Genomic DNA, 27,103 nt, shown 5'->3' with positions numbered 1-27,103 from the left:
AAAAGTAACAATTTAACGTTGTGAATCACACAACGACGTACAGACAATAACAATATAGTGACTGTCAATCATACACCAGGTGACGTGTGGGCAGGCTCGACGATAGAAGACGCCTGGCGAGAGAAGAGCCGGATCCACACAGCTTCCACTGCCAACGGAGCTGAAGAACACCGGAGCCGCCAAGCCCTGCGCCCCAGGTGGCCGCTGTCTTCAGCAGTCAGACCCGGTACTGCTGGCAGAGAACAGAGACAGTCCTGATGAGTGTGAGGTCGCACACTCAGTAATCCCACAGTCTGTATTCAGTAAGGAGGGAGCACCTCCACCTCCAATCACACACTCATGCAGCTCCTGTCTAACCACTTATCTGGTTGGAGTGTGAAGCGAAGCCGTCGCTGATCACACCAAGCGCCAATCCCACAGATAAGGGAATCACCACAGAGAAACGGCTGCAAAAGAAGTTCAGACTATTACACAAGGTTTTTGTTCAGCAGAGAAAATTACCTGATTGGTAGTTGATTTCTCGGCGGGGAGGTGGAGTTGCAGTCCGGCCTTTAAGGTGGTGGTGATGATGTGGATGAGTGACAGCTGATGCTGATGACGAGTAACAGCTGTCACTCCCGGTTGCTATGACGCCCTCTCGTGCTTGAAGCCCGCACTTCAAGCAGGGCGCCATCTGGTGGTGGTGGGCCAGCAGCACCTCCTCTTCAGCGGCCCACACAACAAGATTGCTAGCACAAAGTATTGGAAACACCACAGAATAAGCATGAGTCCATTTGATTTTTTTTTTTTTTTTAATCAGCTCTTGCATTTGGGATTTCTGTGCATAGTCGTAGTGTAGTTTTATTGTTGGTGTTTATTATTTTATTCCAGCAGTTAATGATGTTGTTTCCTGGGAAAGCCTTATAATAATAATGATAATAATAATAATACTATAACAATAATAATACTATAACACTATCAATATTTTATTAACTTATTATTATGAACTGTTTTGTAGTTTTTTCACTGTTGCTTAAAAGTGTTACTCAAATCTTGATTTTTTTTTTTTCATGAATAGCATGTAGGTGATTATCCCCACAAACACACACAAACGCACACACACACACACACATGAACATACAGCAGAATAAGCAGGAGACCCAGTGTTTTCTTTAATGTTTTACGGTTTGATTGCTGAAGACAATGACTACATTTTCATGCAGCCAATAACCCTTTTATAACCCTTTCATTACTGGAATATTAGCAATAACCCGGTTGCGCACGGCCATGTATACACCCGCATATTCCGGTTTTTAAAAACCCGAATAAGACCCCTGGGTTACTCCTTTTCTAACCCGAATATCAGGTCATATAAATGCGCATCGGGATATCCCCATAGAAAGGAACATTATTTTGTGTTCTGCGCATGTCCTATCCTCAAGGAATCTTGATCTTTTGAGTACGCCAAGTACTTGTATGCGGCGTGCGCAACCCACCGGACACCACAAGCAGAGTTAAACAGCGCATTGTGTTCTGCGTCCTTATCAGGCGGGCCGGTCACGGCACCGGCATCACCGCAATTGCTCTGCCTCCAATGCGCTTACTGAGTCTGCGGGCTCGGTAAACGACGCAGTGGGCCACTCACACCGCCCCCCTCTCTGTTGTGCGGAGCTGCGCCAAATGTGGCAACAGGTCCAGAGACTACGCTCGCTGTTTTGATGCGGAGGCAGCCTGCAGGAGAGAAAAATGAGAAAATGTTAATGCCTGTTTGAGAAAAGTGTGTAGTGAGGGTTTTTACACGAAGCAGCATTTGCATGAACGCCAGACCAAATCAAGCACCGGTGGAAGGCGTGCGTCGCTGTTTAGATGGGGATATTCCAAATGATACCAATGACCATGTATGCAGGAGTAACTCTGTCTGCTTAAGCATGTAAAAGGGTTATTCGTAATGATTCAGAAACAGGAGTATTGACCTTAACCCGAATATTAACAGCATGTAAACATAGTCAATGTCTCTCTGCTTTGTTATGCAGTGATTTGGAATTTTCAAGATGATTTCTGTGTGTGAATAACCATGACAATCCAGCAGCATCCCATCTTTCTTTAGTGGCTTGCTGGCATGTTTAGTCTACTTCAGTGTTTTGTATAATCTGTGTGTGGGAAGCGTGTGGAGCTCTTTGTGGTTTAAAATTTGCTCAGCCTGTCTTTGTTACCAGATGAAAAGTGCTCTGTGCAGTGTCGTTGTCCTATTCATTGAAAGTACAGTGACAGTACATTTGTAGGAATCAGACTTAACACGTTGTTATCGTTTGCAGGAAAGTATTTTAACTGTGCAGAAAGTGTTTTATGACATGTGAAGAATATCCTGTTTTATCCATCTAGCTGAAGCACAGGTGATTTTCATTTTCTACTGTATTTCAATGGAGAAATACACTTTAAAAATGTTTAATAAATATTTAAACCAATGTACACTCACTGCAGCAACTCAATGCATTTAGGCATCTAAACATGGTGAAGACGACTTGCTGAAGTTCAAACCGAGCATCGGAATGAATGGGTGACTGCGTGATGCCATCATGTCAATATGGACCAACATCTCTGAGGAATGTTTCCAGCACCTTGTTGAATCTATGCCACAAAGAATTAATGCAGTCCTAAAGGCAAAATGGGGTCCAACCCAGTACTAGTAAGTAAAGTGAGGCCCGTTGGTGGTGGTGGTGTTTATCTCCGGATTCCACAACGTGAAATGGAAGAGAGTCTGTGACTCCTCCTGGGCGGGACTCCATTCCATTGCACATTACTTCTCCTGCCAAGGCTGGTACCCATTTACAGCTGTGTGGACTGAGACAGTGCAGAATAAAGACCAGATTTACTAATATCCCAGATAACAAGTGCTTGATTGTTTGGGCAGTTTTCCACTTTGCTGGATGATTTTCTATGACTAACTGCATAATTGATAGTGAGTAGTAAGTTGACGTAGACAACAGTATGTAAATGAGGATTTTGTGCGTGTTAAAGTCTATAATTAAATGAGCCACTTGCAGGTATGTGCCTCATGCTTCTTTATGCAGGAACTCTGCCACATAACATGAGTGTGTTCAGATGCTGACAGTTCAAAAAAAAAAAAAAAAACAAAGAATGAAGATACATTTCAAGCATTTTCTCTTCAGTTCAGTGTTTAAGCAGACTACTGAGTATTCTGCTGGCACACAGACAGCTGTGCACAGTGGTATAACGCTCAGTTGTCTGTGTGCCTGCACACCTGTCTGTGAGGGACAATCAAAGCACAGCTGTCTTGCATGCACAGATATCTATCTGTGTGCACTGGTGGAAGACATAGCTGTGTGCACTCTGGACGAAGCAACGAGCAGGGTGTTGTTTTCACTGGCGTGTGTCTGTGTGCCTGTGGACATGATAAATCAAAAATGGCTGGACAGAGTTCCTTTAAACTTGATGGGAACATTACATGGATAGATATGTAGAGGTGATTAGATTTTGGAGTAGTTTGGTCAAAGGTCAAGATAAACTTGCTCCAAAAAACACCTTTATTGTATATCTCAACAACCAAGAAACCTACATCGATGATCTATATTGATCAGCAAAATATTTGTAATTGATTGGTATGAATGAATTCAAAATTAAGAAGTTATATGATGAAGTTGGATGTAAAGTTGAGTTTTTTGGCAGGAGTTGGTTATTTATTGGTAAATTAACTGAGATTAATTGACTATGCATAAAATAATTGATTGATTAATCTGAAAAATGAACAAAAAGGAACAAAAGCTTGGGCACCACATGTGGATGTGAGTTTTTGACAGCGACAGGCGGCTGAAAGACTGTGCACTGATCCAAACTGCTGCTGGATGGAATCATTCCACCCCTCGAGCATACAGTCGTGCTTTACAAACCTTTTCTTAATTACAGAGCAGCACAGTGTAAAGTGAATCCAGATGCACTGATTAGCCGGTTTGCATTTCTCCACTGAATGTCACGGACTTGTTGGTAAGTGTGCATGCAGGAGACGCTCCGGCGTGTCTCTGGTTGTGGCCCGTTTGATGTTTGCTCTTGTCTTTGACTGAGATTACACATGCGCTGTGGGAGCTCAGCCCAAATTTGATAGATGGATTATGGCCTCTCGGCGGCAGCTGGAGGATATCCAAGTTGCAGCTGTGTGAGTGATAGACAGTGTCTTAGTGGCAGGAACAACACGTCTGTGATGGGATTGTAGCTTCACTCCTCTGGCTGATAGGCAGAATGGGTTCACACAAGGTTCAGCAGAGGTTCCTCAAGCAGCGTTTGCAATGTATTCCAAAGATGTGTATGTCCTGTTCTTTGTGGAAGCACAGGAGACGACGGCGCCGGCTTAATCTCTGCACGGACAAATGGAAAAGCTCAAGAGAAATTAATTAACAACCCACTATGAATTATGTAAAGTAGTTTGCTGCTATCTCAAGCAGCCAGTGTGGAATCCCCATCAATTATAAATGCAGAAGTACATCCTGGCGGCTGTGGCTTGTGTTTGTGTCAGTAATATCTATCCTGGCTCTGTATTAGATCACCCTGTGGTGTGTGAGTGAGACTTTCTTTGGGACGTGTTTGTGCCTGTGTGGGGATGATACCGACTGTGCTTACCAAGACAAACCAGACTCAGTGGTCCTCTGAGGGACAGTGTGAGCAAGAAGCACACAATCAGCCCCAGGCTGCAATGCAATCGCAAACGATTCAATTGGATTTAAAGGTAGCTCGTGTTGGTGCAACCTGCCGTATCCAATGGTGAGTTCAGGCTCAGGGCGAGAACGTGGAGCAGGGATGAGGTGCCACACGTTTCCCTTCCCTCTTCCACCAAATACCATAGTTTAAGCTTTAAATCTGCTGCGCTTAGTATATTTAAACAGTCATATATCACTGTCAAATTAATTGCAGGTCCTCTGAGTAATTATGTGTAACAAATGAGACCACTGAAGAAAGTACTTGTCCCAGCAGCTACTGTTTCTCCAAATTAAGATCACATCTTTGGAACTTCATTGCTTTGTGTCGCAGAGAAGCTATTAAAAGCCCCCCCCTCGCCATACTGTGTGCCTCTGCTATGAGAATGTTTGTGTTTAGGATCAAGTCAGCTAAAAGTCCGAAATAGCTCATTTCCATTCTAATTAGGCGAGAGGAAGTGAAACTGGATTTAGTGGAACAAGAGCGCTTTTCTCTGTATTTGTGCAGCAGAGAAATCAAGAGTTGTAAAGGGGAAAGTATCGCACCTTTTTAACACTATGTCTAATGTCTCAACAATGATGTTAAAGTAGAAATTATTATTATCATACTTGCTGCTCCATGACCCGAACAGTTTGGCTTTCACATGTGACCGCGTCCTCTCTGTATAAGTACTCTTTGAACAGGAGCGAGTACTTTACAGCCTTTGATTCCTGTGAAAACTGGTGCTGGACACCAGGGATGTGTTTTGGCTCCTCATCTTTTCAGTGCTTGCACAGAGTAGGTGTTTGGGTGGAGTTCTGGATAACAGCAGCTTAGGTGCTGTTGTCAGTCAGGAAGGGATTACTGATGAACCTTGACTTTGTGGACAATACTGTGATCTTTGTGAAATCAATGGATGGCATGATTGCAGCCCTTGAGAAGTTTGTAATAAATCGTCATCTTTATGTTTGTGCTTGTCCTGCATTGAGATGAAGAACCAGAGTTTCAGTGTCTTCCTGGACTCAGTAGTCACTAGTATATCTGTGCGTCTTGAAAGTGTTAAGAGACTTGCTTGTCTCGGTGGTGACGTTCATGTCTGAATCAGTAGCCTTTGAGATCAAGTGACACAAGAGATTATGGAGTCATGTGATCACTGGAAACAAATGTTTAATGATGCCGACATCTACGTAGGAGAGTGGAGGTCCAAGTCTCCAGGGTCCTGTTGCTTCCTGCCTTAATGCGTATTGTGAGACTTGCACACTCAACAAAGGTGACCAAAGGTGATGACTGTGTCTTTGGAGAACGCTTGGGAACTGTTGAAATGAATTTATTTCAGATGAATGATTGAATAGCAAAAGCCGTTCCCACACCATGTGATGCAACAGCAACTACAATGTAACATAACCACAGAACACAGCATACACAGCACGGTGTGCACCACCATCCATGCAGCGAAGGAGAACCAGGAACTGGTGCAGTGCAGTTTGTCCCATCTGTTGTAATGATGTCGCATTTTATTCAGTGCTCAAAAATGCTACTGTGTGCACAAGAGATCTTATTATTTCCCATGTTTAATTAGCCATTGCAAATCAGCATCTGTGCTATGTCAAGGAGCCAAGCGCACAAAGAAAATAGCACCTTGTTTATCTGGATAATAAGAAACCTGGAAATACATTTAATAAGGACATCATAGAAGTTCCTTGCTCAGAGAAAGATGCATTTGAGTTAACAACATGCCTTTTCCACGTTTTGCCTTTTCCATGCACAGTTGCTTTGCAGATATTTTAATTCAACATTCATTTCTATGTGATGCTGCCATAACATGCATCTGTATTGCGTCATCGTGTCATGTTTGGCTGGCTTTAGGGACACTCAGATGATTATCACTTGTGTAGTGAGGGAACATCAGCGATGACATTTTGGCAATATGCTGCGTTTCTCTGCGCATGATGCAGCACAATGGTGCATTAGTGTTGAGCACCCAGCATCTGGAGAAGGCCAGGGGGACACCAACGTTTCACCTGGCTTCTGCAAATAGATGGTTACTTTGGAGAAGTGGGGAAGGATTGGTGTCCACCTGAGTGGTTGCTATCCAGGACGTCAGGCACCTCCATGGTGCGTTGGATGTGGTGATGCTCAGCATCGTTGCCCAATCCCAGATGTGACCTGTTTAGTAGCATTACTGAAAAAGTAATTAACTAAACTCCACGTGAATGATGCAGCTGATACGTTTATGCATTAAATGTGTGCTTTGGGCTTTGGCACAGGCAAAAACTGTAATCAGAGTTCTTCTGGTTTGGTAAGTATTTGTTGTTGAGATAGGAATGGGTAATTTATCTTTTTGATATGATAAACACAGTGTTTTGCTGCTGTGCTGGATGTGCTTCCAGTGATATCCATAAACACTGCCAAAACTAACTACGTAGGTGGTGCAGCCAGACATAAATATGAGTGTGTGAGCGTGCTACAAGCACCTCTGCAGTCACGTTGCTATGAGCATTTTACACCTGTAAGGCTGCATTGTCATGGGCTTGGAGGGTCCACAGCAAGCTGTGACATTTTTGGAAAGATTCAAAAATGACCCATCATGTTCTGACTATGTATTGGTGCATCTTGTCAAAGTCCTAGCAGCCTTGTAAAAGCATCTTGCTGTCATGAATATTCTTGATGATGCATGAGGAAAATGAATGTTCATAATCCATGAGGATTTTAACATGTGTACAACATGAAGCCCACCACACGCTGCAAAGGAACTGCCACACTGTGGTCAAGATCACATGACACCAGACATTCTTCCTATTCAGCCTGCAACAACATCTGTATTTTATATTCATTGTCCATATTTCAGGGATGTCCCAATCAGGTTTTTGTTACCCCGATCCGAGTAATTTAATATTGTCCCAATAAAATACTTTTGTTTTCCTCTATATTACTCATGCACAGAGTAGAATTAATACATGTGCACAGAGCTGACTGCAAGCACATTAAAGTAAATCCATTGTCACTTTAACAGCTCTGCCATGCATTAAACAAAAAGCACCTTGTTTATTATTTTTGGATGTCACTGCTTGATTGCTCAGGAGGAAGGTCATATCACACTCTCTGTCCATCAGAAACAGAGTTGGTGTTTATTTGAAGCTATTTAAAATATGTTTTGGAGACTCTGAGCACTGCCTGTTATTGCTACATGCTTATCAAACATAGGGAGCCTGATGTGCACAGTTGATGATCTCTGTGAATGAAATAGGCTTATTGCATGTTTGGAGAGTATTAAATTGGTTTTAAAACATGCACCATGGATCTGTGGTGAAGCAACAGGCAGGGGTCTGACACTGTGAGCATAAAGTGAAGCTGAGGGAATGCACTCAGTTATTTGATGACTCTGGTTTAATCAGGTTTAACCCTCTAAGGTCGATAGACCTGTGGGTACGTCCAACTCAGTTTTTCATCATATTTTGTATTAATAGGTCAGCAGTGGGATGTCACAGAGACTATAGACTATAATAGAAACTATAGACTGTCACCTCTTGTTTCCACCCCTGTTATAGAGTATCCTTGCTTCACAACCAGTTCTAGAGCCTAGAGGAAGTCACGTGGGCTTGTGTCTCTTGCACTGTTTCTCTCTTTATCTCTCTCTCTCTCTCTGTTTCTCTCTCTCTTCCTCTCTTTCTCTCTGTCGCTCTCTCTCCATCTCTCTTCCCCTACCACTTCAACATGCTCATTCAAAACACACCATCCTGTTTGTCACTTTGATACACACTGCCACTAAACCTTAAAAAAACGGTGTCTTTAGTCCTACAAAGCATCCTTTTTTGTCATATATTACATTACTTCTGTGAGCCAAATACTTTGATTTACCCATTTTTAGCACCAAAACAATTCATCCACATGAATAAAAGTGTATTTTCAGTCACAATTTGAAGAAATGTCTACAGATGCATTTCTTTTTTTCACATTTAGTGCCAAAATATTTCTACATGCAATATTTGAGAAAAAATATATAACACATTTTCTGAAAGATGAGGTTATGATGAACATTTTGATAGGCAACATGTGGACATTATACTGAAAAAAATGTCTTAAAATGGGAATTTCTGAAAGTAGGTAAAATCTAGAAAATACTCGTGATCCCAGATGGTTAGTTAAACCAATAGCTAACTATTGGGGCAGGAACATTACCATAACACACATTTTACTTAAACTAATCAATTAGACATTTTGTTCCATTAAGCAGTCAAGTATGGAAGCAAAGCTCAGCGTTACGGTTCCCCCTCGTTTATAATCTGTAAACCAAGTAACCACAAGCTATGGCCACCCAGGGACGCCCATCCAGTGACAAATGGCAACTTCTTGTCACCCTCATTTGTATCTAATCCGACCATAGAGTAATAATAAGGATGAGACTCTTTATATTTATCACGCACAAACGTCCTGGACAGTGGATGAGCTGAGTAGATTTTATGGGAGGTTTCTCATTAAATGTCTGTATTAATGTTGATGAAGTTCTTTCTCATGTAAGCACAATATCTTATTGAAGAATCAATGGCAGACAAGTAGTATTTTCAAAGGACATACTTCTCTTTTTACATAGTACTGTATATGTTAGCCACTCAGGCATATTGACATACAGGGCTACAGTAATTTCAGCCTCTAAAGTGTTGGTGGAACATTAAGCACTTCATGTGCCTCTTGGTTCTCTGGGACTCGGACTGTGTTTTCCTGAGAGTCCGCGTTGCAGCACACACTACCTTTAATGATGATCTGTCATCAGCCGTGTCATACAGGAAAGGCCATTACCGGCCATCCAGGATACAAAATTAAAAAGGAAATAATCATCTGTAAAGGGCAGCCCCTCATAACAGAAGGCCATCCACATTATAAATGTTAGACCGATAAAGGTAAAAGCTCTTCTGGAGGTCAGCGGCTCTTCTCAGAAAACATATCGTCATCTGATCACCTTCATTTGTTCTCATTCATCCTGCTTTCATCTGTGCCATTTTGCTCTCCTCATTTTTCTCATTGTTTTGCACAGAAGGTCACAGGCTTCATGTTTTCTTGGCCAGCACATGTAGGAGGCATCAGCTTTGGACAGTTGCTTTTCCTGGGTGAACTTTTATGGAACACTGCTTTTGGATTGGTCCTTAGAAGATTGGAGTCTGTGGTGTCTCACTCTCTCTCCTACTGCATGATCTGGTCTCTTCTTGTATGAACGTTGTATTCTGACATGTATCTACAGAGGTGTTTTTGAAGTGTCAGTGGTGGTAACCATTCGATCCTGGAGACAGGGACTTGCTGAGGTGCCTGCAGGGGGAAAGTCTGACTGAATCTATTTCAGAAAGTTTATCTAGTCTCACTGCCAGAAAATAAATGCTTCTCGGGTCATTTAGCCACCGTCAACAATTCAGACGAGGCTGCTGACCCATGAAGGATAACTCCATGGCAACTCCTCAGACATTTAGAGAGCTGGGAATGTTCCAGTGTGAATTTTAAACAAATTCCCACTTTGGCTGATCATTTATCTCACATGTTTGTTCTGTGAAGGACATGGATGTTATCTTAAATGTTGATAAAGTCACTCTGGACCAGATGCATAAAACCTCTAGGATAAACATCTGTGCAATCAAAAAAACAACAAAAAAAACTGAAGTATAAACAGCTTTGTTTTTTTTTGTTTTTTGTTTTTTTTCCATATTTATCGAGCCATGAATACATACAGTTTGTTTTGTATATAACCATCTTTGACATCCACGCACGCACTGTTAACCACGAATGGTCGTAGAGAAGCACAGTGTCACTGAATCATGTGACTTCATCCAACCGTGACAACACAGATGTTGGGTATCAGTCACTTATCTTTGATATGGAACCTCACTGATGAGGCTACAGCTTTTTTTATAAGTCCCTAATCGTATTACTGATCACTGCAGAGTTAAGCATCAACTACCATCTGTGTGCCAACAGCATCAGATCAAAATCATGTCATTAAATCAGTACTTCATCAAAAAAAATCACCTGGACTGCTGTTGTAATTCCATTACCCAAAAACTTCAAAAACATGAAGTATTCATGTGAAATCTTGCAGTATGCACCACAACAAAAGACACAGAGTGAAATGTGGAAGAAGAACATGCATTTAATCTGACCTTGGCAGCAGTAAGTAGGTGCGCAGACTGTAACACATCATGTACATATACTGAAGTTAACAATCAGACAGTTTGGATAAGTGACACTGTCAAGTATCTACTTTAGCATTTTAGCCTTTCGTGGTGTGAGGAAAAAGATTTGTATGTCTGCTTTGAAATAGCTCAGACCAGCATGACCAAGCAGACCAGGTGCCTCTGGGTTTGGAGTGGCATTACCAGCATATAGACCTGAGTTTGACTCCCAGTCACACTGCCAGTCTGTGTTCTTGGACAAAACCCAACCATGAATGGGTACCAGCCTCGGTAACCTGTGATTGACTGGTGTCTTCTCCAAGGAGAGTTGTAGCCTCTCATCAACTTCGCTCTATGGAAAACAGAGATGAGCAATGTTATCAATAGGTTTATAGGTGGTGGTTACTCTTCTATTTCTTCATCTTCTCCCCCGCCCCCCACCTTTTTCTTTGTCTTCTTCTACATACATCCAAAAATTTTTTTTAGATATTATGTGTGAATCCATATGGTTTGTTTCAGTTTTTCACATTCTGAATTTTGATTGCATGACATTGAATGCAAATGATGTCATGATGTTGAGCATAATTATTGAACATCAAAAAATGCCTTCAAACAGTCAAATAAAAAAGACAATGTATATATAGGAGGAGGAGATGGTCTAGTGGTTAAGCACTGGGCTTGAGACCAGAGGATCCTCAGTTCAAACCCCAGCCAGACCAGAAAATCACTAAGGGCCCTTGGGCAAGGTCCTTAATCCCCCAGTTGTTCCCGGTGTGTAGTTGGCGCCTTGTATGGCAGCACCCTGACATTGGGGTGAATGTGAGGCATTATTGTAAAGCACTTTGAGCGTCTGATGCACATGGAAAAGTGTGATATAAATGCAGTCCATTTACCATTTATAAACTGGACAGTTATTGGAACCTGGTTGATTAATTTAAATTGGTTCCTCAAACAATGGTTGAGAAACAATGTTCCCCAGTGTTCCTCACTGATCCTCAACAATGGTTGAGGAATAGTTGAGACAACCTGTCACCCAGGTAGGCTAACCCTAACTCTATGTTCAGTGGAAGTGATGGTCTAGTGGTTAAGCGTTAGACTTCAGACGAGAGGATCCTCAGTGTTGGGGGTTTTCTGCCTGAGATCCCCACCATGGTAATTTTATGTAGGGAGAAAACTTAACACTCAAATATTGACAAGAAATGGACTTAGAAAACCACATGCTGCCAGTCATGCTGCTTCATCCTTAAATAGGGGACACCTGATTCACACCTGTTTGTTCCACAAAATTGACGAACTCACTGACTGAATGCCACACTACTATTATTGTGAACACCCACTTTTCTACTTTTTTTTTTACTAATAGCCCAATTTCATAGCCTTAAGAGTGTGCATATCATGAATGCTTGGTCTTGTTGGATTTGTGAGAATCTACTGAATCTACTGGTACCTTGTTTCCCATGTAACAATAAGAAATATCCTCAAAACCTGGATTAATCTTTTTAGTCGCATAGCACTACTATTATTCTGAATACTACTGTAAATCAACCTTAGCAATCTTCATTGTTATGACAACTTATAATGGAAAAACTAACATGAACCATCAGGAATTAGATCATGGTTTAACCATTTTATTCTCATCACTTTGTGTTCTTTCTTCATGACAGTGATTTTGTTTTGTGGAAAAATGTGTGAGGCTTCTTCTTATATTAGTGCTGCACATTTAATTGCATTAAATTACTTTGTGGTCTAACGTCTTCATGATGATGATGTATTTTTTAGTGCCGTTATCTGCCACAAAAAAAACCCTTAATTGTCCAACTATTTATGCACCTGATTGCATGTTTGCTCACAACTTGCATTAATTTTCTAATGTAACAGAAACTCTCACACCTATAAACTATTTTAAAGTGTTAAAAAAGTTCTATATGCCTTGACTTTTATTGAGATGACCAAGACTTTGAACACCAAAGCGTCCAAGGCCAAGACATTAAAGGACAAAGCTTCCAAGGACAAGGCTTCCAAGGCCAAGACACCTAAGGGCAAGTTACCCAAGACCAAGCCATCCAATCCCGAGGCATTTATGTTCAGTGCATCCAAATACAAGCCAGCCAAGGACATGGCTTCCAAGGCAGAGACATTCAAGATCAAACCATCCACCAACAAGACATTCAACACCAGCCCATCTAATTCCAAAACTTGAAAGTGAAGCCAGCCAGGAATGAGGCATCCCAGATCAAGCCACCCAAGGACAAGGTTTCCAAATATTCCAATACCAAAATATCCAAGGGCAAGGCACTCAAGTGCAAAGCATCCAAGGTAAAGGCTTGGACAAAAAAGACCCTTAACGTGCCATAAAGCCAAGGCTGAGTGCAGCGAAGTGTCCTTGAACAACATACTGAATCTAAAATTCATCTTATTGCGCATCAACATTTTCAGAAGTGGTGTGCTTGGGCAATGTCGACAAATTCAGAAATCAAGAAAAAATGTAATATCTAGGATTTTTTTAAAGAAAACATTCTTTAAGATGGATAACTTTTGGAGTATGTTGGTCTGTGGCAGAAAAAAAAAAAAACATGCTATGGATTTCTGTTTAGGCATCCAGAGTGTTGAGAGGACTCTGTGGTTGTCGTGGAATATACAATGCTCAGTTAAAGATCCTGAGAATTGTCAGTGTGAGCCTGTGTATTATTTATTACAGTGCTCCATTAGAGCAAAGCATGAGCTGTTACATTACAGCACATGTCTGGAGCCCAAAGTGGTTCACAGGCCCAGACACACAGCCCACAGACTATGTCTTAATAATGTTCTTGTGTCAGGTACTGCAGGATTATGAGGTCCTAGTTGAGAGAGAGAGAGAGAGAGCGAGAGAGAGAGGGAAAAAAAGCCCATTTGGTCCAGACAAACAAAAGCTTAAATGTATGAGATCAGACAGGATAAAACCTGAGTTACACACACTGAATGTGTTTTCTTTGAACTGCGTGGATCTGAGCTGTTTTTCTTGGAACCGGAGCTAAACATGTTCTGAGCCAGCTCCTGCTGTGTGCAGTTTTTCAGCATGCTTCCATTAGCATGCCCGTGGATGTTGTGCGTCTGTGCAGTGATTAGGAGGTCGGTGAGATGCAGGGCCGCCTCAGGGTCAAAAGACAAAAAAAAAAAAAAAACAGTTTTGCAGTTTTGCTCTCATTAGTTAATGAGTGTGCAGAGAGAAAACTCACTTAGACTGGCCTTTAAGCAAGCAGGCACACCGAATACAGGAATGAAAGAGAATTTAAAGCAGAACAAAAATAAATCAGAGAAAATGGAGTGGAGACTAACTCATTCTAAAGAGTGTTTCCATCTAAATGTCAAGAGAAATTTAGGTACAAAGATGAACTGCTGTTCAGGATTAAAGTTAAATGTGAGGTTTCTGACCAGAAATGGACTGATCTGTTTCCTGAATGTCAAATACAATTATTTCCAGCCAGAAAACCTTCAGTGCTATTTTAATGTTGGGCAAATACCTTTTTAAATGAATTGCATCTCCAATGTTGCATCTCCAAGCATCAAAGTGGTTCAGACAAACTGTGGCAACAACACTGCAATGCCTGAATCTACCCAAAGAAAATGCACACATCCACACATACAGGCACGGCCTGTGTCTCAAACTGCAGCAAGTAAACCCTGAAAAACCAATCTGCTTCCTGCAGCCCCACCGTACAGACTCGGATATCTCCTCTGACCAGTATAACCAGTTATGGAGTTATGGGGTAAAAACAATAAGAATGGTGACAAAGGTCAATTTCAGTTTGTACAGGTGTTAGCAGTTAAAGTTGCTCCAATTTTGGTAAAACATGGTGCAAATTATTGGTTGAACTAATAGGATTAATAAATGAAATAGTTTTGACTGTGTTGAATGCTTGGTCTGCAAGGTAAAGGTAGAGCAATGTCGACATCCATTGGATTCTATGACATGTGACATATGTTACCCTGTAACATGATAACTAAGCATGCCACATAGTGCAAACTACCTCAGCCAGTAATTTGCATCACATTTTACAATATTTAGAGCAATGTTAACATCTGACCCCTGTACAAATGAATGGCACTGTCCACTCCATCAGAACTCAGTGCAAAGAACAGAACAGCCATATCAGATGTGCACTTCATTTCACCTTGGACAAGCATTAGGTAGGTTGTCCTAAAATAGAAATTGAACAAAGTAAGGTCTACTGGCTGCATCAGAGTAACCTTCACAGACAACACACAAATACTAAGGCCGGTAGCAAATAAAGGTCAAACGCTGCCACCAGCTACTTTTTCAGCATCACCTGACGTCATCATGTGGCCTCATTGGTGGCATCAGATATGTTCATCCCACAAGAGCAGAAATATATGCAGGAAGCTACTTTTCAGAATATCGTCTATTTCCCAAGATAAGGTCATAAATGTATTTTAAATCATGACATTTGATTTGACCTTGAACTATGACCTTGGCATGACTCATGCGAGTTTATCCACCAAATTAAATTTGAATTGTTCTTTGGATTTTGAAGATATTGCTGTAGACAGAGACAGACATACACAGCAATTACTACAGTATAACCTCTTTCTGCTTTGTGGTGAAGTTAATGAAATACAGCACAGTGACCAGAAAAACCTGTTAAATTCAATTAGATGTAAATATGTAAAAAATGGACAAAAACAGAAAATTTACAAAGAGTAGGAAGAAAGAAATATGAAGACTGTAGCTCATAAACATTTTCTTTCAAGTGTATCAAAATATATGAGTTCATAATTTTGTTCTGCACAGGATTTATGGTTGGGGATAATATGTATATTTTGTAAATTGAGCCTAAGTGCTTATTACATTAACAGCAGTGACCCCCGTGTACACAGCGTGTTGTTTGTCTGAGGCTCTACTCTGTTCATTTTTTGGCACAGTTTGAATTGTTTTATTGCAGTAAGAGCTGCTGTCTCAGGGTAAATGTTCCTGGGAAAAAGTCTCTTCATGTCTTCCTGGACTTTTCAGCAAGGAATCTGCAGTATAGCCCTTTAAAACCGGGCACAAAATCACTAAAAGTGTACTACTATGCGCAGTAGTATAATTGTCTGTAGGATGTTTTTTCACTGGTTCTGGTTGTGTCTACTGGTTTCACAACATGTTTAAGGTGAGTCTTTAAATGTTGATGTAAACGGCATCTGTTTGCATTCTCATGAATGCTATGGGCCCCTTCACACATAGTGCGAATATGTACAACTCAGGGTAACTCCTGTCAGAACAGCTAGCATGAGCGCACCACAAAACATTGCACTGATAGGCAGACATGCACAGTGCTGGTGCGACAGTTTGTGCACACGGGAGCAGCAGTGTGAACTGTAGCCACATCGTGCAGCTGCTGTGAAAATAAAAAAAATAAAAAATACATGTCACCAGCGGGATTCTAACCCGCACTTTCCAAAAGCTCTGATTGCCAGTCAGAAACTTTACCATTGAGCTACCATCGCAGGCCTATGAAAGGTGCAGGAAACCGCCTGGTATCAGGAAGGACATGGACATATTAAAAAAAAAAACACACACACACCATATAAAAACACCACATTATATTGAATCCCTCTTATCAAGCGGACAATACAAATATGATCCGTCTGTTCCTCTGTAGATTACCCATGGTCACAGACGTACAGTCCTGAAATGACATGAATGAGAAGCGCTTCGCTCGTCTCATCATGTCCACATCTGCTGGCACATGTCCAGCCAGCCCGCACACATCTTGCCCGATGTGCGTGTCTTGTGGACAGCGCACTGCAGGACTGACACCATGTCATGTGGAACAGAGATCACGTGGGTGACATGACAGTCATATCGCCCACTGCGTGTTATGATCTGACGATCTGTTTCAACCTGGGGGCAGCCTGTCAATGGGCTGTAGCGGGTGCGCGCTCAATGCAGCCTGTCACCACAGCAATATATGTTTTTATTTATGTACACATAATGACAACAAGTAGACATGCGCATCACAGTAGGCAGTTGCTCGGTCATGTCCATCCAAACACAGTACGTGTTGTCCAGCTGGGACGTCCAGAACGACATTTCTCCACAGCCACTTCTGTTGGCGGCCACACCTCCTGTCAGTTCAGCACACACACCAAAGCCACATCCATGTGGCACTTAGACAAATTTCACTGCCAGCACAACAGTGATTGTCTGCTGACTGTTGTTGTGTTAATAGTGCGAATGGCCACACATTTTCTAAGTGCCATGCGAGCGGTGTTAGATGTTCGTGTGTGTCACCTGGACTTTGACCGTCACCTGCTCCGAGATGGTTCGATGGGCTTGCACAGCGCACACTCTGTCTTTCAGCTGCTGGTGTACGCAAATAGTTGTAGCAAGAGGTGTACGAGGCGTTGGAAGCAACTGCGATTCTACACGTATTGCATGCGCTTCCTGCTTCATGCGCACTTTATGCGCAAATCGACCAAATTCACACTATGTGTGAAGGGGCCCTAAAGGATGCATACAATAACCTCAGGACATTTATAATGTTCATGGGACATTATGATTTTTGAAATGACAACTTAACCTGAGTTGTCGCCGGGGGTTTGACCCATTGACACTGAGACCTTGCAGGAACCCAGTAGGTCAGAGATGAACCATATTCAGATCAGACCTGCTTCAATCACTTGGAGGTTTGTTTCGTGATGTTTTACGGATCTATGTGAGTTTGTAGTAAGCACAGTGTTTGCAGTGTCTCAGGAGAGTCTGTGTGTGCCACTCCATGTGCAGGTTCAGATCACTTCAGTGACATTTATTTTTATTTATTTATTTGCACTGATTCCTGCACAAGCAGTGCAGTGCTCATCCAGATGTTTATTGGTCCAGTGAGCAACATTGCTCCACCTAGAGCCCAGATGATGGTTAATATTCACATAGTTTCACCAGCAGTGTACTAGGCAGATGGTAATTTAGCTCACAGTTCCCACCAGAAGACTTTTAATTAGCTTTTTCTGTAGCATCATCACAAAGATATGATTAACAGAAAAGTAAGCACATCCACTATCAAAACTTAATATTTGAGATAGTCATCAACAACAGTAATTACAACTCTAAATCACACATTTATTTTGACTTCTATTTCAGTGCACAGAGCCTGAATGCAGGCGACTTAATTTAATTTGTTAATATACAACCATTCTTGCATTTCAGGCCTGCATTCTTGCCTTTGTAGTGTTCCCATTGCTTCTCACAACACCTAAGATGCATTTAGGATACCAAGCGATGAAACATTTCTTGTGTTATTGATTACATTTTTCCTGCAAGAAGCATCTTTTGGTGTGCAACAGTATGTCCATTTCTTCTGAAAAGAGATCTGGAATACTGATTTGACTGACGACAGTACAAGTTTACACCGTATGATTTCGACCCTAGATGTCTCCAAGCCCAGAGACATCAACGGCATTTCTCAATAAAGCTAACATGAAGCTTTTTTTTGTTAGTTTTTGCACAGTAAGGGTTTAAGTGGATGTAACTCTGTATTAAAGTGCTTGTCAAAGGTTCCCCAAAGCAGTCTCTTACCCCTGTGGCTATATCTGTTGTTGATGAATGACAGTTCCATCGTCATCCAAGGGATAGTAGATCAGTGGTCTTCAGTGTAGACTTGTACGCTTACCCTACATGCACTGAAATTCCTGCAAATTATTTGAATTGTTTAATATGATGCAGTGTAGAAGGAGAAACATGTAACTCCCTTCCCATCTTTCGGTGAGGAACATTGTTTTCAGACATTTCAATATTTTGTTCATCCATTTGTTGACATACTGAAGATCCTTTGCCCACGTTTGCTCCTCAAAGACTCCATGGATGCAGCTTTTGCACCAAATAATGATTAGTCACCTGTCGACACCACATTGAAATAACAGTAATATTTATTTACTACCTCATTTCTAGCCCTATATAGAGCAGTGCAGTCTTGTTTGAGGGCAGGCGCTAAAGGGATAAAATATGACGCATGTGACGTAATTTCTCTACTTCCGGGGTACAAACCACAGCATCTTGAATGGGGTTTGGGGCAAATTATACGCAAACAAAGTGAAAATGCAAAGAAAAAGTGATAAAGTGGTGGGAAAGTGGTTTGTTTATGATCCGGAGCACAAACGTGTGGTTTTGCAGGTGAGAGAACGGAGCTACTCTGGTTAGCCGTGTAGGCTAACACTTACCGACACATCTTCCACCTCCTCGCCTTTTCTTCTCCACCGGGAACCAAAAGGAAAATACTTTTCGCGACTGCTTCGGTATTTGCAGCCGAAAACAAAACTGTATTTATCCGTGTGATGTTATGTTGTGTATATATTAAATGGAGGTCCCCGTAAGTGGTCAAATCCCGCAATATCATGGAGGGTTCAAATGAGACTACGCTTTCCTATTGTCCCCCTGTCCCAATTTTTGTGGAATGTGTTACAGGCCTTCAGTGCAGGCATGCATGTATATTAACAAATGAATTGACATTTTCCAAACAAAACATGAAATATGTCTTCATACTGTCAGCAATGAAAGAGAAGTCAAAGTAAATGCAGGGATCACTGTTTTCATTTGTTTCACTGTTCATTTCAATGTGATCACTGTTTCCCTCCCTGTATTTTCCCATAATGCACCATCTTTTTCTTATTTGGGATTGTAGAGGCACATTGTCAGCTGCATCACTCCGTGTGTGGCTATTTGAGGATGTGATCTAAAAGCTTCTCTGTTGATTCTTTCATGCCTGAAGCATGTCCTGTGCCAGTGAGCAGACCATTCTTTGTGTGTTGTGTGTGTGCGTTTTGTTTGTTTGTTTTTTTCACCAATTTTTAAAATCAAAAATAAATGTTTTACGCATCATGTATGCCAAGATACATTGTCCTCAGTGTCAGCCTTTTGTCTCCTTGTCTCAAGCATTCCAGTCTTTATCAAGTGCAGTTACTGTATTAGACGTCAGACTCAGGAGAAGGCTTGGTTTGAGAACCAAGCATTAGTCGTGACAGAGGATATTATGAGCCTACAATAAATTGACCCAAATTGATGGTTTTTTGTTTTTAGTTTCTATGTCCACAGACATTTGCCAGCTTAAAAATGTAAATACACTCAACAAAAATATAAACGCAACACTTTTGGTTTTGCTCCCATTTTGTATGAGATGAACTCAAAGATCTAAAACTTTTTCCACATACACAATATCACCATTTCCCTCAAATATTGTTCACAAACCAGTCTAAATCTGTGATAGTGAGCACTTCTCCTTTGCTGAGATAATCCATCCCACTTCACAGGTGTGCCATATCAAGATGCTGATTAGACACCATGATTAGTGCACAGGTGTGCCTCAGACTGCCCACAATAAAAGGCCACTCTGAAAGGTGCAGTTTTGTTTTACTGGGGGGGGATACCAGTCAGTATCTGGTGTGACCACCATTTGCCTCATGCAGTGCAACACATCTCCTTCACATAGAGTTGATCAGGTTGTCAATTGTGGCCTGTGGAATGTTGGTCCACTCCTCTTCAATGGCTGTGCGAAGTTGATGGATATTGGCAGGAACTGGTACACGCTGTCGTATACGCCGGTCCAGAGCATCCCAAACATGCTCAATGGGTGACATGTCCGGTGAGTATGCCGGCCATGCAAGAACTGGGACATTTTCAGCTTCCAAGAATTGTGTACAGATCCTTGCAACATGGGGCCGTGCATCATCCTGCTGCAACATGAGGTGATGTTCTTGGATGTTGGCACAACAGTGGGCCTCAGGATCTCATCACGGTATCTCTGTGTATTCAAAATGCCATCAATAAAATGCACCCGTGTTCTTCGTCCATAACAGACGCCTGCCCATACCATAACCCCACCACCACCATGGGCCACTCGATCCACAACATTGACATCAGAAAACCGCTCACCCACACGACACCACACACACTGTCTGCCATCTGCCCTGGACAGTGTGAACCGGGATTCATCCGTGAAGAGAACACCTCTCCAACGTGCCAAACGCCAGTGAATGTGAGCATTTGCCCACTCAAGTCCGTTACGACGACAAACTGGAGTCAGGTCGAGACTCCGATGAGGACGACGAGCATGCAGATGAGCTTCTCTGAGACGGTTTCTGACAGTTTGTGCAGAAATTCTTTGGGTATGCAAACCGATTGTTCAGCAGCTGTCCGAGTGGCTGGTCTCAGACGATCTTGGAGGTGAACATGCTGGATGTGGAGGTCCTGGGCTGGTGTGGTTACACGTGGTCTGCGGTTGTGAGGCTGGTTGGATGTACTGCCAAATTCTCTGAAATGTCTTTGGAGACGGCTTATGATAGAGAAATGAACATTCAATACACGAGCAACAGCTCTGGTTGACATTCCTGCTGTCAGCATGCCAATTGCACTCTCCCTCAAATCTTGCGACATCTGTGGCATTGTGCTGTGTGATAAAACTGCTCCTTTTGTGCTGTGTGATAAAACTGCTCCTTTCAGAGTGGCCTTTTATTGTGGACAGTCTAAGGCACACCTGTGCACTAATCATGGTGTCTAATCAGCATCTTGATATGGCACACCTGTGAGGTGGGATGGATTATCTCAGCAAAGGAGAAGTGCTCACTATCACAGATTTAGACTGGTCTGTGAACAATATTTGAGGGAAATGGTGATATTGTGTATGTGGAAAACGTTTTAGGTCTTTGAGTTCATCTCATACAAAATGGGAGCAAAACCAAAAGTGTTGCGTTTATATTTTTGTTGAGTGTAGTTTTGAAGCAGGTGTGTGTCCTTCACAGTCGCTGGGTTCTGGTATAATGTGTTTGGAGGACAGCTGAAGTGCTGCTGGGCGGGGAGCGACGGCACTACCGGGAATCCTGACCCAGCTGAAAGACGGGAAGAGTTGTTGTTGTCACTTTGAAAAGAGGAAAACAGCTGCTTGCAGTGTGCAAAGTGCAGCAGGTTAATGATAAGTTCTGGAGACACTTTGCAGTGCGCTTCTGTGAGGCTAATTTGTCTCACTCGCCAGCAGAACTCTGAGTTTGTTGAATATAACAGATGTTTTCTGTGTTCATTTTTTGCCTGAAAGTCCATTTCTTTTGAACACACACACACAGACACTGGCTGATGGCATGTCTGCTGTCCATTTCAGGTCTGTCAGCGTCAACGTTTGTCCAGAACCTGAGGTGTCATGAACTCTCAGATGTTACTCATCCCCCATCTCAGTTCTTTTAAAGTGGATCATTCTCAGAATGCAATTGAATATCTGGTATAACATTTGTTTGAATTTAAACCAGTCAGTAATGAAACCATTTTCAAGCTAATCCAGTATCACTGAAAGCCATCAGAGGGTTGCATGATGTCTACCGTATGATGTCTATCCTATGTGCTCTACACAGCACAATATAAATCAAATGTCCTATGCGTTTAATGGTGTTTTTGACTATGGATGAAGGCATTCATACAAAACAATCAAATATTTTGCTAAACAGTATATGCTTCAGATCAACCACCAAGGCTTAATGGTTGTTGAGACATACAAAAAAGGTCTTTTTCAGAATCTGTTAAGTTGACTGTTGACCTTTGACCAAACTTCTTAAAAAGTTGATTCACCTCTAGGTATCTATCCAAGTAAAACTCCTACTCAGTTTGAACCATGTAGGCTTCTTGGTTGTTGACAGATTGAAATGTTTTGTTTTTTATTTATTTATTTCAGGCCATGTTTTTTCCAGACCTTTGACGATACTACTCAAAAATCTATTCACTCTAGCATGGGAAAGTGTGTCCAAATGTTTTACTGGTACTGTATATATGAAAAAAAAAAACATCACACCATTTTGGGCAGCATGGTGGATTCGTTGTTATCACTGTTGCCTCACAGCAAGAAGGTCATGGGATCACTTCCCACCAGGGCTTTTCTCTGTGGACTTTGCATGTTCTCCACGTGTTCTCATGACTTCCCTCTAGGTGCTCCAGCATCCTCCCACTTCCAAAGAAATGCAGGTTAGGTGAATAGAAAACTTTAAATTGACTGTAGGTGCGAATGTGAATGTGTCTACATGTAGCCCTGCAATAGACTGGTGACCTGTCCAGTGGGTACCCCGCAGGGATAGGCTCCAAACATATTTTATACAACCCCTGGCAAAAATTATGGAATCACCGGCCTCGGAGGATGTTCATTCAGTTGTTTAATTTTGTAGAAAAAAAGCAGATCACAGACATGACACAAAACTAAAGTCATTTCAAATGGCAACTTTCTGGCTTTAAGAAACACTATAAGAAATCAAGAAAAAAAGATTGTGGCAGTCAGTAACGGTTACTTTTTTAGACCAAGCAGAGGAAAAAAATATGGAATCACTCAATTCTGAGGAAAAAATTATGGAATCACCCTGTAAATTTTAATCCCCAAAACTAACACCTGCATCATATCAGATCTGCTCGTTAGTCTGCATCTAAAAAGGAGTGAACACACCTTGGAGAGCTGTTGCACCAAGTGGACTGACATGAATCATGGCTCCAACATGAGAGATGTCAATTGAAACAAAGGAGAGGATTATCAAACTCTTAAGAGAGTAAATCATCATGCAATGTTGCAAAAGATGTTGGTTGTTCACAGTCAGCTGTGTCTAAACTCTGGACCAAATACAAACAACATGGGAAGGTTGTTAAAGGCAAACATACTGGTAGACCAAGGAAGATAATCAAAGCGTCAAGACAGAAAACTTAAAGCAATATGTCTCAAAAATCAAAAAATGTACAACAAAACAAATGAGGAACGAATGGGAGGAAACTGGAGTCAACGTCTGTGACCAAACTGTAAGAAACCGCCTAAAGGAAATGGGATTTACATACAGAAAAGGTAAACGAAAGGCATCATTAACACCTAAACAGAAAAAAACAAGGTTACAATGGGCTAAGGAAAAGCAATCGTGGACTGTGGATGACTGGATGAAAGTCATATTCAGTGATGAATCTCGAATCTGCATTGGGCAAGGTGATGATGCTGGAACTTTTGTTTGGTGCCTTTCCAATGAGATTTATAAAGATGACTGCCCGAAGAGAACATGTAAATTTCCACAGTCATTGATGATATGGGGCTGCATGTCAGGTAAAGGCACTAGGGAGATGGCTGTCATTACATCATCATTAAATGCACAAGTTTATGTTGATATTTTGGACAATTGAAAGGATGTTTGGGGATGATGAAATCATTTTTCAAGATGATAATGCATCTTGCCATAGAGCAAAAACTGCAAAAACATTCCTTGCAAAAAGACACATAGGGTCAGTGTCATGGCATAGGGTCAATGTCAATGAGCAGATCTGATTTGATGCAGGTGTTAATTTGGGGGATGAAAATTTACAGGGTGATTCCATAATTTATGCCAGGGGTTGTATTTTGCACTGCACACATTTTTAGCATAAAAATGCTCCCTCGCCACGTGTAATATTCCAGCCTTTGAAGAGTCTGATGTTTGCCGATTTTTTGTTGTTGTTGTTGTTGTTGTTGCTTTTACGAGAATACTGATAGAAAGTTGGTCAAAGATTTTCATTCTGTGTGAAGAACATCAATAAAAAAATCACAGCTCACCACATTCCAATAATATCGCAATAATACTGATAACGGAGGTCATTTAGGTCTCTATCATAGTGATATGAAATTTTCACATTGTTTCATCTTTTGACAACTGTTGGATCAAATTCACAGAACTGGAAGAAGAAATACTGACCGGCAAAACATATGTGCAAAAAGGCTGAGAGTTACTTATGTCCAGAATGTTTTATTTACATCATGGCACATTTATTCAAATTAACAAAGTGCTCCCCCCCTACACACACACACACACACCCGCCTCGGGGAAGGTCAGCACCAGTGATTGTAAAATGTGTGGTTTGAGAGACCATCTTCCATTTGAAGTCTGCATAAACAACCTGGGGATGTTTGGAAGTCATTTGCAGAATTTTACCCTTAAATGTGCCACGTTTGGAGCTGCCATTTTGCAAGGCAAATAATCCCTGTTATTACAGTGTGCCTGTGGTTATGGTTTCACTCCTGTGCTCACATGATCCTTCACAAAATATTGGCATAAGATGAAAAGAGTTCTGGAGTTTATTTTAGATTTAGTTCTTTTCTGTCTTCGGCAGGTGTCCGTGGTTTGTGCGTGGACTGCTGTCTCTGTGGGATGTGTGAGGTGAATATTTTCATGGGGGTGGCTGATGGATCCAAGATCGGATTTTACAATGCGCTGACTTTGTCATACAAGCACTAAATTTGGCACAGTTGTAGTTCTTGGTGTAGTTCTTGCAAAAAAGCCAACAGCCACTTCAGTTTTCGAGATGGTGGCCTTTTTTTTTTTTTTTTTATGATCGCACCCAGAAATATGTATTTTCATCATATATTTACGCAATTGTGGTTTATTTCAATGCTGTAGGGGAAGCGGGGGCACAGTGGATCAGAAATGCTGTTTTGTGGCAGCATAAACACTTTATGCATAGGTTTAGGTCATTCTATTGTGGATTAAATACAGCAAGTTATTGTTTATAAGGCTGTGTTATTTATTTCTCCCCAAGTGTAATTTACAGGTTTTTAAAATCAGTTTTAAAATTTTTGATTCACTGTGCCCCGGACACTAATTCATAGGGCACAGTGAATCAGTGTCTGGGGCACAGTGAATCAACTTAGAATGTAATGAAAAAACACATGATTGTAAAGATTTATTCAAAATTATTAAATATATCCTGATGCACATACAAACTATAATTCAGCAAACCAGCTATGTAATGTGTGAGTGTCTTATATAGTGATATAAGTCATTTAGAGACTATTATAAAATTGAAGAGTTCAGATTCAAAACCCAGTAAGTCCCTTTTTTTTCAAATGGAAAACAATGCAGTTGAAAATGAAGATTTAAAGGAAACCCTATATGGAAATACACAGACCTTCATCAATAACATGAAAATTGTTTGTTTAAATTCTTTCATATTTTGTACACTGATGGTCCCCTTGACAGTCAAGTCCATGTTGGCGTCAACTAAAAATTTATGGTTTTGGAGATACTGGGTTTTGCATCTGAACTCTTCAAATACAACTGTCATAATTTCTGTTCAAATGTGAAACCACTTGTTTATATACAAAAACTATAGAAATAATTCATAGAAAAATAAATGTATAAGCTTCAACAAGTAATATTTGGCATCCATTTGATACTGGGGCTTAGTAAATCACTTTCTAGACTAATTCATTGTGCTCCAATTCACTGTGCCCCGGGTGCATGTGACTTTCATGAGTCATGTTATCAAATAGCTGATAGTCTGGAGAAGACATAACACATACTCATCAATTGGACGGTGTAGTCTTGTAACTAATAATTTTTTCGGGCCACCTTTCCTCTGTTGTGAGAAATAAATACAAAGACACTGACATCCACAAAATGTACTTTTGATAGGAAAAAAAAGTGACTTCACTTGTCACTTAGTTTTGCCCTTAATGTATCCAAAAATAAAACACAAATTTATAAGGCATGTGTCTTAATGCATAAAAATATGGCATAACTGCTGCAAATATATTTGTATTTTTGCAGATATAGCTACTGATTCACTGTGCCCCGGTTTCCCCTACCTATTAAATGTGGATTGGGGATGCGACATTAACTTCAGGCAGTATTGTCATGCATTGTTGATGGATTGTACATGTTTTTAATCAGTGAACGTACATGCTGCAGAATGTGTGTGGGGTGTAGCGGTTCAGTGGTAACGGTCGTATTTTTGCTTTTAAATCCTGCCATGTCCTTTGTATGGACACTAGTCCTCACTGCCAACAGTTTACCAAATATGGATGTGAGACACTTTGCAGAGGAAAAGGCAAGTGCTGCAACTTTGAGCTGTAGCTGCAAATGTGAAATATAGACTTTATGTACCATTATATAATGTAAATAGTGCTTACATTAGACATAAGGTAATTGAATTTGTGATCATCTGCAATTCTGTAGGCCTCATTTAATGTCATGTAGTGTCAAGAAAATAACATCACATGCACTGACTTATACCTGTCTCCAATGTAAGCATGTTTTGTGTAAATTTATGAGTTTTTGTCAATATACAACAGCATAAAATAGGTTCACCACATTAAAAAACCTTTAAGAGCGCAGATGACTCAGATCATATCTTAAAGTGTTACATTTGTGTTTATCTGCTTCACAGTTAATGATTTTATACTTGTCTGTTTTGTTGGCACAAATTGGCTGTTTTAAAATTTCATGTGGCTTACAGCTTTTTGAATAAAAGGACTTTCTCAGAAGTATTCATGCCTAATTTG

At 41.1% G+C, this 27,103-nt stretch overlaps 1 protein-coding gene and 1 long non-coding RNA gene across 2 annotated transcripts in view; one reads left to right on the top strand and one right to left on the bottom strand.

Annotated features, from left to right (window-relative positions):
* Nucleotides 1-27,103, top strand: part of ncam1a (neural cell adhesion molecule 1a) — a 947,827-nt gene that overhangs the window by 559,899 nt on the left and 360,825 nt on the right.
* Nucleotides 1,301-26,341, bottom strand: LOC117516930. Its single transcript, XR_004562578.1, has 3 exons — nt 25,879-26,341; nt 6,460-6,467; nt 1,301-1,313 (listed from the first exon to the last, which is right to left on the bottom strand). It is a non-coding gene; the product is annotated as an uncharacterized LOC117516930 (long non-coding RNA).

Source organism: Thalassophryne amazonica, chromosome 9 (genome assembly GCF_902500255.1).
Source record: "Thalassophryne amazonica chromosome 9, fThaAma1.1, whole genome shotgun sequence".
In the NCBI taxonomy this organism is placed as follows: Eukaryota; Metazoa; Chordata; class Actinopteri; order Batrachoidiformes; family Batrachoididae; genus Thalassophryne; species Thalassophryne amazonica.
This window is presented reverse-complemented; position numbering and strand designations above follow the sequence as displayed.